At 52.4% G+C, this 16,575-nt stretch overlaps 1 protein-coding gene across 2 annotated transcripts in view; it reads right to left on the bottom strand.

Annotated features, from left to right (window-relative positions):
* The window catches only part of TMEM184B (transmembrane protein 184B), a 47,858-nt gene extending 31,543 nt beyond the window's left edge, over positions 1-16,315 (bottom strand). For both annotated transcript variants that reach the window (XM_019752963.3, XM_019752964.3), the window contains exon 1: positions 16,150-16,315. The gene's annotated coding sequence lies outside the window, so the exon portion shown is untranslated. The remainder of the gene's footprint in view (positions 1-16,149) is intronic.
* Positions 16,316-16,575: the final 260 nt, after the last annotated feature.

Here is a 16,575-nt window from a genome sequence, read left to right as displayed (position 1 = left end):
GTTGAGAGGTGTGTTTTAAAGTGTGCCGTAAATCATCCTCCATCATGACAATGCTCTGTGTCACACATCGCTTCTGGTACAGCAGTTTCTATCAAATAAAAACATTACAGTGTGTCCTCATCCACCTTGTTGACTGGATCTGGCACCGTGCGATTTCTGGCTCTTCCCCAAAGTCAAAATGATTCAGGACATCGAGGCAGCCATGACAGCGCAACTAAAGACACTCACGAAAGAGGACTTGAAAACGGCTTCAGAAAGTGGCAGGAACGATGGGATAAGTGTGTTCAAAGCAAGGGGGGCGGCATTTTGCGGGGGATTAATGACAATGTGTCTTTTGCTGTAATAAATTTTTTTCTATTGAAACATTCACTGTATTGTTTGATCACACCTTGTATGAAGCCTGAGGTTTTTGTACCACCAACAAAATTGTTTAAATGTTAAATTACATCTTTAGCTCATCCTTTGATTTCTTTTTGGTGTAGAGTTTATAAAGTACATAACAGTAAGGTAATACAAGTATATACGAGGTCTGACAATTAAGTTTGCAAACTCATCCTAGAAAAAGTGCTACCTACCTCACTGCTGAGGATCTCTACAGTCATCTTCAAAGTCCTCCCCTTGGGAAGCTATGCACCAATGCCTCTGCCTAGTCGACCCTTCAAAGCAATTTTGGAATTCTTTTTCTGAAATGGCCATCAGAGCCGTCATCGTTTTACCGTCGATGTCCTGAATATCATAAAAATGTCTTCCTTTTAATATTTTCTTTATGTTCAGGTAAAGAAAGAAGTCATTGGGGGCCAGATCAGGTGAGTAGAGAGGATGTTCCAATACAGTGATTTGTTTACTGGCTAAAATCTCCCTCACAGACAGTGCCGTGGGAGCTGGTGCATTGTCGTGATGCAAGAGCCATGAACTGTTGGTGAAAAGTTCAGATCGTTTTCGTCTTAACTTTTTCACGCAGCCTTTTCAGCACTTCCAAATAGTAAACTTGGTTAACTGTCCAGTTGGTAAAAATTCATAACGAATAATCCCTCTGATCTCAAAAAAGGTTAGCAACATTGTTTTGACTCTTGATTTGGTTGGACTGATGGAACTTTTTTGGTCGGGGAGCCTTGGCTGACTTCCACTGTGCACTTTGACGCTTTGTTTCAAGGTCATATTGTACACCCGTGTTTCATCACCAGTGATAACACGGCCCAAAACATCATCTTGCGTCTCCTAAAGAGCTTGGAAAACTTCAACTCTCCTTTGCTTTTGTTCATCAGTGAGCTCCTTCGGGACCATTTTTGCACACATCTTTCTCATGCCAAGATTTTCAGTTAAGATTTTCCTGTTTTTCTATCGATGTTTACTTGTCTGCTATGCTTCTCACAGTCAGCTGAAGATTTTGACGCACAATCTGACAAATTTTTGCAATGTTTTCGTCAGTTCTGCTCATTACTGTCCACCCTGAGCTCTCTGCATCAGTGACACGTTCTCTCCCCTCAGAAAAACATTTAATCCATGTGTATACTGCCATTCTCCTCATGGTATTATCCCCATAAATTTGGACTAACGTGTCCTTGATTTCACTTTCACTCTTGCGAAGTTAAACAAGAAACTTAAGGTTTATTTGTTGCTCTAATTCAAGCTCAAGCATTCTCGAGACGGCACACAAAAACAACAATAATGAACGCCACTGAGCAGAACACCGCCACACGTTGACACCAATGTAGCTGTGAGACACTGACACACCAAGGTGATGAAACCTTCCCGAGCTGCGTGTACAGGGCTGCCAGTGTAAGCGCACGGTGGTGAGTTCACAAACTTAACTGTCATATCTCGTAGTTATAACCACGTCTATATCTATATATTAGAGGAATGTGCTCAACAAGGTTTTTTAATGATAGAGACGTGTGAGCAAAGAAGTTTGAAGAGCAGTGCTATACGCAATGGGAAAAGCCAGTGGCTGACACACTCCCCTCTTCTCTGCAGTGTCTTTGCCTGTCCCAGGCTGTGGGTCAGACAGAAAGCATGGCAAGGCTTGGTCACTCCACACCTGTGTCCTCATTTGCACACCTCCCCGCAGGCTGTGCAGAGACCAGGCCACAATCTGTACTTTGTCCCAGGTTCTGAGTCAGGGACACGGAGCCAGAATCTTTGCACCGCCACCCAGCTGTGACTGGGCAGGTGAGTGTCTCTGAGTGTCTCTGAATTTGTTCCTGGGGTGCGCCGTGCTGTAGTCAGGGCCCTTGAGCCAAATGAGTTTAGGAATTCGGTTTTTCAGATTTTTAGAAAGGGTATGGTACTGTATATGGTGACACCCCCAGAGGGGTCTGGGCAGCACCCCAAAAACCAAACACATAGTATTTCCACAGAGAAACGTGAGATATTTTTAAAGACCATAATTAGTCTCACATTAATTCAGGTCAGATTTTTGCTGCAAAAGTTAAATTTAAAAACAAAATTAGTTTGCTGCAGACTTAGGAAGAACCTTTGGGATTTCGAGCGTTCTGGATTCCAGAAAGGTGGAGAAGGGCCATGGACGTGGACCATCTTCCAGAACCGCAGGGAGGGTGGGACTCAAGGAAGCAGGGATGAAATGTGGTTTTTCACTTATTTTCCAAAGTAACCAAGTCCCCGCTCCTGACCTGAAAGCCTCTGAGAACACGTCAGGGTCTGGCAGTGGGGTGCAGCCCCGACTCCTCTGCAGAGCCCAGGGCCCTAGGGAGCCTCCTTCCCTGCCTCTTCCCTGAGCACTGGCAACAGTGGGTCCCTGCATACGTAGCCCCGGCCTCTGTGCCAACGTGCTCTCCCTCTGCCCTGGTCCTTGTGGCGAGTGCCAGCTCTTCATTCACGACTCATCCTAAACATCGTGGCCTCACCCGAGGGCCAGCCCACTCCCGCCAGCTGCACTGCGCTCACCCCCAGTTCTCAAAGGTCAGTTCTGACAGGGTTCCTGTCTCCTCACACCTGAGTCACCTAACTCCTATACTGCGTACAGGATGGACCGGATGGTGCCAGGCACACGGTAGGGATTTAGAAGACTCGATCATCAATGAGTGACTGAATGCCTGGCATTCAGCCACTGCAAGCTTTCCGTCACTTGGTCCCCTCCCCATTATCAGCGCTTTCCAGAGCTCAGCTGAAGGGCCTGGCTATTTGGCAGGAGGGAAACATGGGCCAGGTTAGGGCAAGGATGGAGACTGAGTCACACTGTCTCACACGTCTTCCAACCTGGAAGCCACGTCAGGAGGGCAAAGGGACTTGTTCTGTGTGCGCCATCAGGACACACCCAGTCCACCTGGTGGGAGCAACAGGACGGTGAGAGTCTGCCAAGAGAAAGATGTTTTTACCAACAGTCCAGCAATTTTCTGGTTGCTTCCAGAATAAGGAAGCTCCCAATGAAACAGGGCTAGAAGTCCCCTGGGGCAGCAGCACCGACTGAGAGTCCTCTGGAGGGTTTACTTGAACCCGTCTTCTCCCCAACTAGCCTGCAACCTTCTGGAGGGCAGAGGTCATGTCTTATGTGCATATGATCCCCAGTGCCTGTCTCACAGCCCGGCCACAGTAGGGACTCAGGAAGCTGTGAATGCACAAGGGAACATGGAATGAGTATGTCTGCCCTTTGCAGTTCCTTCCAACTCTAAGACTCTGTGACGCCCTCCACCATCGCACGGTGCCAACCCGGGAATGGAACGTTCTCTCGCTCCCTCTACAGATCTTTAGCCCCACCTGCCGTGTCAGCGATCACCATCTATAACCCATTACAGTTTGTCCGTGACACATCTTCTCGTCTTTCGTAGCATTTACCACAATTGTGATTAGACTTAGTCCCTTAACATCCTGAGATGGGCTCCATGACAGCAGGGACCGTGTGCCATGCTGAAAAGGTATTTGCTTCCTGATTGCTTTGGGGACAGAGGAAACAGCATCGACAAAGGTACGGAGACAGTGTGTAGACAGACCCTTGGCCAGGGGTATGTCCAGGGCAGGATATTTCCATCGGGCTGCTGTTAACAGCCATTGCGGGGGAGGGCGCAGCCTGACTGAAGGGCCTCCTGACAGGGCGTGAAGTGGGTCTTGTTGCTGTCAGAGCGCCCAGGCAGACGCTCCCCGGGAGGAGCCTCAGGGCCACCAGCACACTGCCCTGCTCAGCAGCCAGCCACAGGGCTGGGGGGGGGCTCACCTGGGCACCAGGAGGCCAGGGGGGGTCAGGGCTAGGCAAACCCAGCTCACAAGGAGCGCTGGCTTATGAATGTCCTCTTCACCTCCTATCAGGGGGCCAGGGAGCCTACGCCATCACCGGAGGCACCTGAGAGCACCAAATCAGAGTATAGGGCAATGGGGTTCTTGAGTAAAATTCCACCGGGCCCTGGCGAGGCCTGCCAAACCATGCCACTCCTAGAAAACCACTCAGAACGAGGCAACCGCTCACTTCCCCGAATAGGCCCTGCCCCCGTCCTTCTCCGGGAAAGACCATCTTGGGTTAACTCCCCTTATGAAGATATCTACCTTTTCTAGAAAAGCTACAAAGCTGTGTGTGGTCACGGAACTCGCAACCTGCCTTGAATTTCAGGTATGTCAGAGACTCTCACGTCTCACTCAGATTGTATTCTGAGTTATTTTCACGTCAGGTTCAGGGGACACCTTGCTGTTGCCCCTACCCACCCCACAAATTTCCTGTGTGGAAGGCCAAATAATGGCCTCTAAAGATGTCCACATGCTGAACCCCAGACCTGTGAATACTTTACTTTGCATGGCAAGAGCCTTTGCAGATGGGATTAAGTTAAGTCTCTTCATAAAGAGATGATCTCAGATCATCTGGGCAGGCCCGATATAGTCACAAGTGTCCTCACAAGAGGGAGGCAGGAGGGTGAGCGTGCCGAGACGCCAGTGCGACAACGGAAGCAGAGAGAAGGGCTGAAGACGCTAAGCTCCTGACGTTGACGATGGAGGAAAGCACCATGAGCCAAAGAAGGCAAGTAGTCTCTAGAAGCGAGAAAAGGCAAGCAGACAAATTGTTTCCTGGAACCTCCAGAAGAAACACGGCCCTGCCAACACCTTGATTTTAGCCCAGTGAAAAATGTTTTGGCTCTCTTACCTCAAAACTGTAAGGTGATAAATTTGCATTGTAAGTCACTGAGTTTCTGGCAATTTGTTACAGCAGCAGTAGGAAACTAATACACCCATTTTACAGATGAGGAAACCGTCCTGTTGTTTGGCCAGTCCCCTGGTAAATGGCTCCTGACACTTCCCTTGCCATTCTGTCAAACCCACAGATTTCCATGGGCTCCGGAGTCAGACCACCTAGATCTAACTTCCGGCTCTGCCACTTACTAGCTTTGTGTTGCGGGACAGTTACGTAATATCTTCTTGTTTCAGCTTCCTCAAAAATGGGGCTGCAGCCACACCTACCTCTGAGAGAGGTGTAAGGAATAAACAAGTGAATGCAGGAAAGCACTGAGAACAGGGCCTGATACTACGTTACCTATTATGATTACTCTATTTCAGTCATTTCCTCCCTGTCAGGCTGAGAACACACTTCCCGACAGTCTCTGAGACCCAGGCCAGGCCCGCCTGGTTGTCTGCTGTCTTTGAAACCTCTGAGGTCATCTTTGCATTCGTTCGTTTCAGATCCAAACCCTTTGAGCTGCAGCCATCGTGTTCACTCGGGCAGTTACCACACACCCACTGAGTGAGCTGAGCTGGTGACACCAACGTCGCCAGAATACTAACACAGCCTGGGAGGGATTTGTGTCCTTTTAGTTAATATATACGGAGACACTTCCATCGTAACATAGCTCACTGGGGAGAATTTGACTCCGTCGCTGTGAACCTGACCTGGCCGCTCTGCTGCCTCTTCAGCAGCCTGGGAATGACGAGCCTCCTGCCTCTGGGAACTTCTGGGTGGCCTGGCTGCCTTTGGGGGAGGCTGACCCACATCAGAGCAGGTCAGCAACCCCCAGCCTGGACCCTCTCCAGAGCGGATCAGAGGAAAAGAGCTGCTAGCCACTGGCCAGTCTGCTTGGTTACCCTTTGGAAAAAGGACCACATGCCCTCAAGACGGGGAGGGTCCCATCACTCAGTCCCACTCCCCTTCCATCAACACATACAAGAAGGCCACTCTATTAGCCCCACATCTCTCCCTTCTCAAGGGGCCATGTTCCCAGGAATCTATCAACTAAGAAAGAAAAATCATCCAATCTAGGGGGAGGAATAGAAGGGAACAACAAAGTAATTCAAAATCCTTCAGTAAGGAGCTAAACGCATCCAGCACTGCACAAATGGGTCCCCTTTAGAGGCTGGACCCTGAACCTCCATGATCCTATTGCCCATGGGAGCAGGTTGTCTAAGCGAAGACCCCTAAACCTGCCCTGACCCCTAGGATTCCTTCAGCAAGAAGCCTGGCTCCTGCCCAGGTTACCTTGGTGAAAAATTCTAACCTGAATTTCATGCACTCAAACACGTACTGAGTGGGGTGAAACAGCCTTCCACCCTGGGTGTACACCCAGTGAGTCCACATGTGCACCATGGACAAGAACAAGAAATTCCACAGCACCCCTGTTTATAAGAGCAAAAGGCTGACACAGCCCAAATGCCCACCCGCAGAAGGGATAAATAAATTGCGATATGTTCCGACAGCGGACTCCTGTGCAGCGGTGAAAAGAACAGGGGCCACTACACACGACTTGGATGGACCTCACTAGCGCATTCTGTGATCCCAAGTATGGAAAAGTCAAGCCAGTCCACAGTGACGAGGTGTGAGGAGGGGTCACCCTGGGAGGGTCAGTGACCAGGAAGAGGCCCAGGGAACCTTCTGTGTGCTGGGAACGTTCTAGACTGTGGTTTGCACGGGTATTCAGACGTACAAATCCATCACACTGTATGTCTAAGGTCACTGTACTTTACTATAGTAAGTTAAACCTCCTTGAAAAGTGTGAAAGTATATACCTTTTAAAAGATTAAAGCTATATACCTACAGGAAAAAAACAAAAAAACTACATACCTTTGAGCACCTTCTATGTGCTAAGTCCAAAGGGATCTCAGTCAAGACTCTAACCCTTTAAGAGTTTACAGTCTAGTGGGAAAGAAAATACACAAGGGCCAGTGGAACAGGTAACGAGAGTGGTCCAAGGGTGTGATTTGGGGAAAGTGGTAGAAGAAATTGATTAAATGCAGGCGCTTTGGAGGCAGCCAGACCTGTGTCCAAATCCCCCTTCTGGCTGGGACCTGGACAAGATGTTTGCCCCATTTCCTCAACCGTTAAGAGCTGTACCTCATCGGTCCTCATGAGGATGCAAGGAAAGAAAGCACACACGGCACTCAGGCATGAGACTGTCGTTATTCCCTCTGTGAGGCTGGGCCTGCCCTGTGCCAGGCACTGGGGTGCACGGATGGGAACCAGGCGCTGCCCCCAACAGCTTCCCATCCCACCAGAAGGAGGGCAACCGCCATTCACCGACTCGGCAATCATCTAACTAATCGGGGACCAGGGGCTGAGCATGACACAGACGTCGTCCTGTGGGGAATCAGATACCCAGGACACAATGTAAAATGGCTTAAGTGTCAGCAGAGAGGAACAGATAAAGAAGTGGGGGAGGTCAGAGGGCCACGCAGAGGTGGAAACTGAGCTGGGCCTTGAAAGGCAGATGGGATTTGGCACGTGAGCAAAGGCCTGGAGGTGGGACGCCAAGGACGCACGCGGAGCAAAGAGCGACCAGTCAAGTTCGGCTCAAGAAGAGGCCCGGGAAAGGGCCTGGGCTGCCCAGGGCTGAGTCCCACTTGTATTCTGCTGTCAGTGCAGAAGACCCTGAAGAGTTCAGAGGTCAGCAGGGATTTAAAATGACAAGCCAGCCAACAGCCGTGTTTCCGAGAGGCCAGAGAGGGATGGCTCCTTTCTCCAGGGCAGGGGCTGGGTCATTGGAACGAAGAAACACCCAACGCTGGTCCCTTTGTGAGACCCGAGAGTGCCTTTTTGATTAGATGGTGGTCAGGGCCCTGAGCCAGGCTGGCTGGGCCTTGAGGGGGTGGCCAGAGTCTCGACCTTCCTCCACTGGCCAATGGATCTTATTTAATTTTAGTTCACTTTTAAAAAATACCACATATTCACATGACGCGGCACTCAAAAGGTATTACGGGCCTCCAGTGAACAGTCTCCCAGCACCCGCGCCTGCGCCCAGAGGCGGCACAACCACTTCTTGTAACTCCCCAAAGACCTGAGCACCAACATAAGCCAACGACGCACCTGTTACAGGTGGAGACACCCCAGCCACCCGCCCACACCTGCTCCTGTCACAGAATCTATCTTGGCGGGTTGCTCCCTATCCGTGCCTGGAGTCCCTGCCTTATTTTTTATGGCTGCACAGTATTCCATGGTCCAGATGGACCATAATTTGTTCCTGGCCCCCTGTTGATAGACATTTAGGGTGCGTACAATCTTTTGCTATTACAAATAAGGCAGCAATGACAAACCTTGCAAACAAGTCACTTTGCACACGTGTTAACACATCTGTAGGATAAATTCCTAGAAGTAAACTGGTGGGTGAAAATATACAAGCACCTATAATTTTAAAAATGTTACTAGAGAGGCAGGATACATTTAAATTGCTCATCTAAGAAATAAGCCTAATTATTCGGGAAAACTCTGATAATGCATATTTTTAAGGGTGCCCAGGTGATGAAACAATGGAGAAAAACCCCATTTTCAGCAGACAGAGTGCCAGGTAGGAGATGGTTCTGGACCTGGACCAGCCCCTACTCGCCCGCTGTCCTGGTCCATGAACTTGCATTTCCTCACCAGCACGTGAAGGGCTAGACCCGCTCAGCTACTCAGCCCATCCAGCATAGCTGGGCTCCAATGCCCTGGGCCCAGGGCAGGTGGTGGAAGCGCTGACGGTCACCAGGACACCCAGCTGTAATTGGTCTCCCTGGGAGAAGGTGGTAAGGTCCCAAGGGAGGAGCCGGCAGGCCACAGAGTGTGCGCTAGAGGCAGGCCTGGCGGGGAGGGAGTGGGGAGCCCCAGAGGGTCACCTGTTTCCAGTCTGGCCGTCCCAAGTGAGTGATAAGTACCTCGTGCTGCTTCCCCTGCACAAGCTGCAGGGGACACCATTGCCACGCAAGACACACTCACACGTCACGACGTGCATGGCTGCGTCCATCATGGACCTTTTACAGAACGTGTGTGCCTGACTTCACTCTTCAAGTGGGTGGCTGGTGGAGGATGGAGGCACGTCTCTGGATACCTACTGTCCTCCCTGTGAGGACTGCTGGGCAAACGCAACAAGCAGGGCAGAGCTTCCTCCCACGTCGCAAAAATCCAACCCAACTACTGATAACTGGGAATGAAAGAAATGGCCATCTAACCCCAATCGAATGGGAAAACCAAAGACAGCATTCGAGAGGAAGAGCCCTGGCCAACTTCCTACTTCCCAGCCTATGCTCTCTGCTCCGACAGACTGAGAGGGCCAGGAACTCCTGTAAATCAAATCATATGTAAATGCACTGAGGTTATTGCTAATAAAATTCTTCTAACCAAGGTGCAGTGCATCAACCTTTCTTTGTAAAGCAAGTATGTACTGTTTTGGTAAATCTAGATTTTCATACATCTTATTTGTTTAAAATCCATGGGCAAACTGTGTATAGATGTACTTCCTCTTCCTGGAGGTAAGGCTGTGACCCCAAATGCCCAAGGAGAGCTCACTTGGTCTCCACTCTTCAACTCACCTACCTGTGTCTCCCGCCTCTGTGTGTGGAGACCTTCCGCCCTGCACCACCTGCCACCCCCACTGTCCATCAGAGCCCCCAGGTTCCTTGGTCCACCTGAAGGCAGAGCAGACTGGGGCACTGCTGTGCAGGGGGTGGAGTGGGGGGCGCACTTGAAGCAGCAAGGACAGGATTCAAAATGAAAAACCTGGAGCTTCCGTCCACAGGACCAAAGGGAAATTTACCCTTCAGAGTCTCAATCTACCCATCTATAAAATAGGTACAATAATTCCAAGGTCCCAGGTCATTGGGAGGATTAAATGAAACAATATATGTGAAATGTAATTTGCACACTAACTGCAAAGCCCTACACAAAGTCCAGTGAGAATAGTAATATTTGTATTAATTAGCATGTCAATATTAACATTAATATCCTCACATCCATTCACTAAAACCTATCACTGTGCCTTGCAGGCAGTCAAAATAATTATCAATGGAATCCCAGATTCTCCATTCATTCTAGATGGAATGAAAAACAGGTGCTGGAGGCAGAGACCAGGAATCCCTGCTAGCAGCTACAGCAGCAGCCTTGGGGTTAATTATTTTTCCCTCGAAGCTGTTTTATAAATGATGACCCAGAGGGCGTTGGGGAACAGCACGGCCCAGCAGAGTAGAGGTTCTGAGCCACCTGCCAGCAGGACGGGGCCTCCCTGGGTACAGGCTGTCCACAGGGGTTGTAGCAGGAGAAAAATAAAGGTACCAAACTGCACACGTCTCCCAGGGAGGGAGGCTGTCTGACGTGAAAATCCCTTTCAGGGTGACAGATGCAGTCATTTCCAGAGGTCTCACTCCACCCGCTTCCCTGGGGTGGGACCACCCGTGGCCCGCAGGTACACGCGTCCACAGATCAGGGCTCCCCAGCAAGGAGACTACAGTCTTCAGGGGGGTCACCAAACAGATTTCGGGTTGGAAAAGGAGTCAGACACGCTCCTCTTCTCTGTCCATCTTCATGTAACTGAAGATCTGCTCTCCTTCCAAACCAGGTCCCTCCCTTCGGGGGGCTTCCTAACATGGGACCTCACCTGAGCCTTGGGGCACCTGAGAGGTGGTGGGCAGAGAGAGTACAAGTAGCCTCATTAGAGAGCAAGTGACTCACCCAAGGTCATCACCCGGGTTCTCTGACTCGGCACAGGGCTCTGTCCACCGCCAGCACCATAGTGCCATCCAGCTTGGCACCTCATCTTTCCCACAGATAACTTGAAATACAGTGCCAGTCGCTCTGTTTTGGAATTTCTCTGACTCTTTTATATCTATGGCTAACTTTTAAATTTCATGGGTAAATGCTTATGACCCAGTGTTATGGGAACAATGAGATAACACGAGATTATGCCTACAAAGAAAATATGCCCAAGCGTCAACAGTGGTTATATCTTGGTGATGAAATTTGGGGTGACTTTTATTCTTACCCCCCCCATCTTTTCTGTTCTGTTTACTATAATTAACAAGTACTATTTTCAAAAGCAGAAAAGCTTAATGTTTTTTAAAGACTGAAACACAGAGAGCAACAATGCAAACTTTCCATTAAATATCCATTAGGTCATGTGTGACTTTTTAAAACATGGTAAAACTGGAAGTGACGCAGATTAGGCACAAAGGGTTTCTGGGTGGGATCTTCCCCCTCTGGTTTCCGCCCGCAGAAGAGAAGGAAAAGGAGGTGACTGTCGGGTTTCCTGCCTCCCAGCCCAGGCCTGAGACTCCCAGACCATCAGACAGGCTGTTTCATGTGCCCTGTAGGCTCCTGATACAAGCTCAGGTCGGCCTTAATGACATTACTCCACCCAACCATTTCATGTTAGTCAGAAACTATTTCAGCACCTTCTCTTGTATAAGGCATCGTGCCAGACACTGAGCCATCACTCACCTAACACTGGAAAGAAGACCCCAGAGGCTATGAGTTATCCTTCTGGGTTCTGGCCATGCATAGGGTTTCAGCTAAAACAGCAACAGGAACATGAACAAATGCTGCTTGGGCGTGACGCCTGCCTAATTCCAGCATCTCAACCACGCTGCACGCCCGCTGCCAATCCAGGAGAATGCTGGTAACTCAGCTGCACGGCGTTAGGCACATCCCCCTTCGCAGAGGTAGAGATGATGGGGAGGGAACCCCGAACTTGGCAACCACCCAATTCTTCTCTCCATGGACCCCTCCCACTTGACTTCTTCCCCTTTCTGTCCTTTTTGAGGCAGAGAAGAGATCACATTCAGCTAACATTTATTGAGGGCCTACCAGGTGCTGAATCGACTCAGACCTTTGCTTTGCACATGCTGTTCCCTCTGCCTGGAAACCGCTTCCTCCCCTTACTCATGGTGACAACTTAAATGTCACCTCTCCAGCAAAGTGCCTGCCCAGGTGAGAATGTCAGGGGCACCTGTGACAAATGTAATAGCTCCTGTGTTTGCTGTCTCTCCCCCAAGCTGGACTCAGCTCCCTGAGTCATAAGAAAAGCCAGTGTTTACTGAGCATGTGCTATGTGCCCGGTGCTGAGCTGAGCTCCATGTAGACGTTAGGTCATGAGAGTCGCATGACGGCTGCACTACTATCACTCCCATCTTACCGATGAAGGAAAGGGCCTCATTTCCCCATTCTTAAAGAATGGGAATTAGTAAGCAAGCTGCCCAAGGCCACAGGGATCGTAAGAGAGGGAAGATTTGAACTACACCTCCCAGGTCTCAGTCCAGGCCATGGGACTGCTCAGCTCCTCCGGTCCCTCCCCCAACGTCCAGGGGGGTGTCCCTTTGTCCTGTGCTGCCAGTGACCATTTTGGGCCCCTTCCTGAATTCTTGGCCTCCTCTCCCAAGGCACCCAATTCCGAAGACTTCTCCAACTCCTCCCCTCACATCCTAGACCCATCCGTTCCCACACCCGACCTCAGCGGTGCGTTAGCAGGTCTTGTGCAAAGACCCTCACCTTTCGGCGTCGCGGCACAGCAACTAGAGCAGCTGCGTGAATACCAGCCGCCAGACACGCAGCACAGCAGGCAGGTAGAGTAAGCATCTCCTCTGTGAACCCACGTGGGATCCCGTAGTTACACCTGGCTTTCCCGCTCTAGTTCCCACTCAGTCCCCCCTCTCCTCCGCCTGTATTTACAGCGCGGGTGAGCGTGGACATGTGAACAGTGCACAGCCACCACCACTCTAATGGGAAAGGGAGCCCCCCGTGTCCACTGCAGATCTACGGCGTGGGAAGTCAGTGAGGACCCGTGGCACCCGGGAAGAGCTTGGGTTCCAGCGCCGTGGGGCCAATTCACAGCCGGCCACACAGGCCAGTTTTACAGCAGTCACAACAGTGGGCTCCAGAGGCCCGTTCTGAGTCACAGAGGGTCGTGAAAACCAGAAGCTGCTGGAAGAGGGGAAAGGCAGCGAGGACTAAACAGAATGCCAGTGACCTGGGGGAAAGCAAAGGAGGAGGCGGATCTTCTTGGAGTTCTCTGCCGGAATAAAGGAAGGAGAGAGATGCTCATACGATCCAGTAACGCCCAGCCGAGGATGTCACTTCCTTTAGGAAATTTCCAGGGCTCCCTGTTGGCCACACCAGAGTCAAGTTCAAACTCTTTAGCGAGGCCTTCCGCAGTCTTCATGCCCAGGGCCACCTCTGCGATGTGTGGGAGGCCAGGTATCTCAGGCCTCCTTGCCTCTGCCCAGGGGCCCCTCTGCCTAGAACGACCCCTTTCTCCGGGAATGCGTACTCCTCATCCTTTAAGTGACACGTTTTGCTTCTAGGAAGACTTCTGGGACACCAGAGGGTTAGTGGGGAAAAAGCACGGCTCCTGAGGTCAGACCGTCTGGTTCAAAGCTAAGCTCCACCAACCAGCCCTGCTTTGAACCTCCTCGGCAAGGCAAGGCGTGAGGGTCACTGTTCCCGCCTCACCGGGTGGTGGGAGGATGAAACACACTATTGCATGAAAGTGCTTTGAACTGTGCCTGGCACACAGTAAGTGTTTAATAAACAAGCTGTTGTTCCTATTGTCCTCGGCCCCTTTAGAGCCCTCTGTTTCCACCACAAGCAGAGCACTGTCTCACACATATGTGCTGCACTGTGGACTCCCTCAGCCAACCACAGCCTTCTGGCAGACACAGCACACGACTCAGGCCCAGCACAGAACCAGGCACACAGTAGGTCTTCAGTGATGACTCAGTCCCCGTGAAGGTCCTGTGGCAGACCCCACACAGAGCTCTCCCAGGGCCCAGCTGCTGGCCTTCCACAGCTCACACACCAAATCCCCAGTCTAAAGGCCCCGCAGAGACGAAGGAAGGGCCTTCGCTGCTACTCGGTTTCAAAACAATAAAGGGCTGTACTCGGTCTTACTAAGGCTGTTTCCACACCAGGGAATTTATGGGGAGAAATGAGCACAGCAGGGACTGGAAACAGCACTGAGCCCCTCTCGGGGAGAGAGCTGGGCTGGCCCACCAAAATCCAGGAGCAAAACCTCAACGGCAGAGGGGAGAGAGCGGCCTCCAAAAGCCGGAGCTCCAGAGAACTCGGCCAGCACGAATAAACTAGGACAAGGCGCTCACTGGCACCTATTCTGCCTTGAAGCTCTTCTTCCTACCACCTGGAAAGCTTTAGAAGGGGTTCCTTGTATAACCCACAGCCACGTGGGAGCAACTTACAACACATCCAAAATCCCAAGGGCTGCACAAAGGAGCCCCACGTTGCTGGTGGTTCTCAAGGGGGAATCCACAGTGCCTTCTCCACCCGTACTGACTATCAGGACCTTGTGTCTGCGTTGGGGTCACAATCTATGTCCATCTCCCCAGCACACTGGGAGCCCCGAGAGGCTGGGCACCGGGTCCCATTCATCTTCAGACCCCTTCACCGTGCCCTTAGCATGGTGCCTGGTGCATAGTAGATACTCAGTAAGTTACAAGGCAGCAAGCTCTGGCGGCAAGAGAAAGATTCTAGTTCAAGGATCTATGGTCCCCCTCTGGGTCTGTTTCCCCACGTGCAAACAGGGATAACGAGCTCTGTACTCACACAACCAGAGAGAATAAACCAGGAAAGTACACATGGAAAGCACCAAAGCATCGGATGAATGCTAGTCACCCTTCAGGCTTCAGCTCAGCTGTCCCCTCATGTCGTGTCTTTTCTGCTGGCCAGGGTGCCCTCTCCCAGCACTGAACCCACTCTGCACATCCTTTATTGTTTTCATATTTTTTCACATGGTGTGATTCCCCCAACCGACCTGAGAAGGCCTGGATATGGGGCATCATGTGTTTGTGTCCAAGGCCTAACAAACTGGGCACTCGGGCCTGGCTGCCGGGGCCCTCCCACCCCGCAGCCCCAGTTCTGATACACACAGCACCCTCCCATAGGATGAACTGAAGTACAGAGCCTCCGGGGCCCACCAACCGGGCTCAAAAGGGAGATGCGAAGGGATGCTGCAAACAGAACCTGTGAAGAAGTCTCATCTTTGAGACCTGAGCCTCCTCTGCAGGTGCAGGTGAGCCGCCTGGCTGTCTCTGCAGCACAAGGGCCTCCAGGGCACAGATTGCTGTTTCTTGCCTTACATAAAGCACCTGGCAGTCGGATAAATAATACATGGCCTTCACCTCAAACAGAGGTATCAGGCGTGCCAACACTTGCTTTGCGCCACGGTGCCCTGTGTGTGTGTGTGTGTGTGTGTGTAAAATGCCTGGCCTTGCACAACCCCAGAGGGGATATGGATTGGGAAGATACCCACGTTCACCCCCAAGCCCCCTGCCTTGCCATGGCCTACAGCCAGCTAGGTCTGGACCCAAGCAGTGCACAGAGGGAGGAAATGTACAACCCAGAGGACAGTACACACACCCTCAACCAGTCTCTACGGTCTCTTCTGAGGCGCACATCCTTGGAGCCCCAGGTTCCTGGCGGTGCCCCTCCAACCAGCTGACCTGTATGCAAGGCGTGTACAGCCTCCATGCAAGCGTCCCCGAAGGCCTCGCCAGGCCAACCTCCCTGCCAAATCACAGCCACCCGCACGAGGCACGGATACCTCCTCCACTCACTTTTGCGGTGCCAGGCGCCAGCACACCGCCCGGGCGCACACAATCCCACTTGCAAAAGAGCCTGCCCATCCGCCTCCCCTCTCCCCAGCCACCCCCACCGGCAGGTCCGATTACACTCCAGACGCGGGCGCCGCCACGTTGGCGAGGAAGGGGCCAGGGCACACCCTCGGGCGGCCCCGCGACCCCGCTGGGCGAGCTGGGGGCGCCGGGCGGGACGGGCGGGATGGGCGGGGCGGCGGATGCTCCCTCCAGGTTCCGCCAAGCCTGCCGCCTTCGTCCCTTTCCCGCCCGGGGATCCGCGGTCAACGCGACCCGCGGGGCGACCCCGCACGGGCCTCTCCAAAACGAGGTAGCCCTCCTCCCCCGGGAGCCCGCAGCCACCCCTCAGGGCCTCTGGCGTGAGAGCGACCAAGCGGGTACCTCAGGAGCCCATCGCGGTGGCGGCGGCGGCGGTGGCGGGTGCGGGCGACGCGCGGCGGCCAGACTCTGCGGGCGGGGCGGGCGGGCGGCGCCGCAACCCCGGAGTCTCACCGCCGCCGGCTCGTCCTGGGCCCAGTGATGAGCCGCCGCCGCGCGCCTGCGCACTGAGCGCGCCTCCGGGGAGGGCGGGCCAGCGACCGCGCGGCTGAGATCACCGGCGCTGCCTTAAAGGGGCCACGCCCCGAGCACCCAGCTCGCCGCAGAGTGGTGGGGGCGACCCCAGGTTCTCTTGCCGCTGGCAAACAAACTGGCCAAGAGTCGCCTTCCCCGCCTCAATCCGACCCCCTAACCCTGACCATCACAGAGCTTCTTGGGGTGCAGGGACAGGGTCTTGGACTCTACGCTCTGTTCCACTCTGGTGCTTCG

This window comes from Rhinolophus sinicus, chromosome 1 (genome assembly GCF_057876585.1).
Source record: "Rhinolophus sinicus isolate RSI-liver-muscle chromosome 1, RSI-T2T, whole genome shotgun sequence".
In the NCBI taxonomy this organism is placed as follows: domain Eukaryota; kingdom Metazoa; phylum Chordata; class Mammalia; order Chiroptera; family Rhinolophidae; genus Rhinolophus; species Rhinolophus sinicus.
The sequence above is the reverse complement of the archived record's forward strand: the minus strand, read 5'-3'. Positions and strand labels throughout refer to the sequence as shown.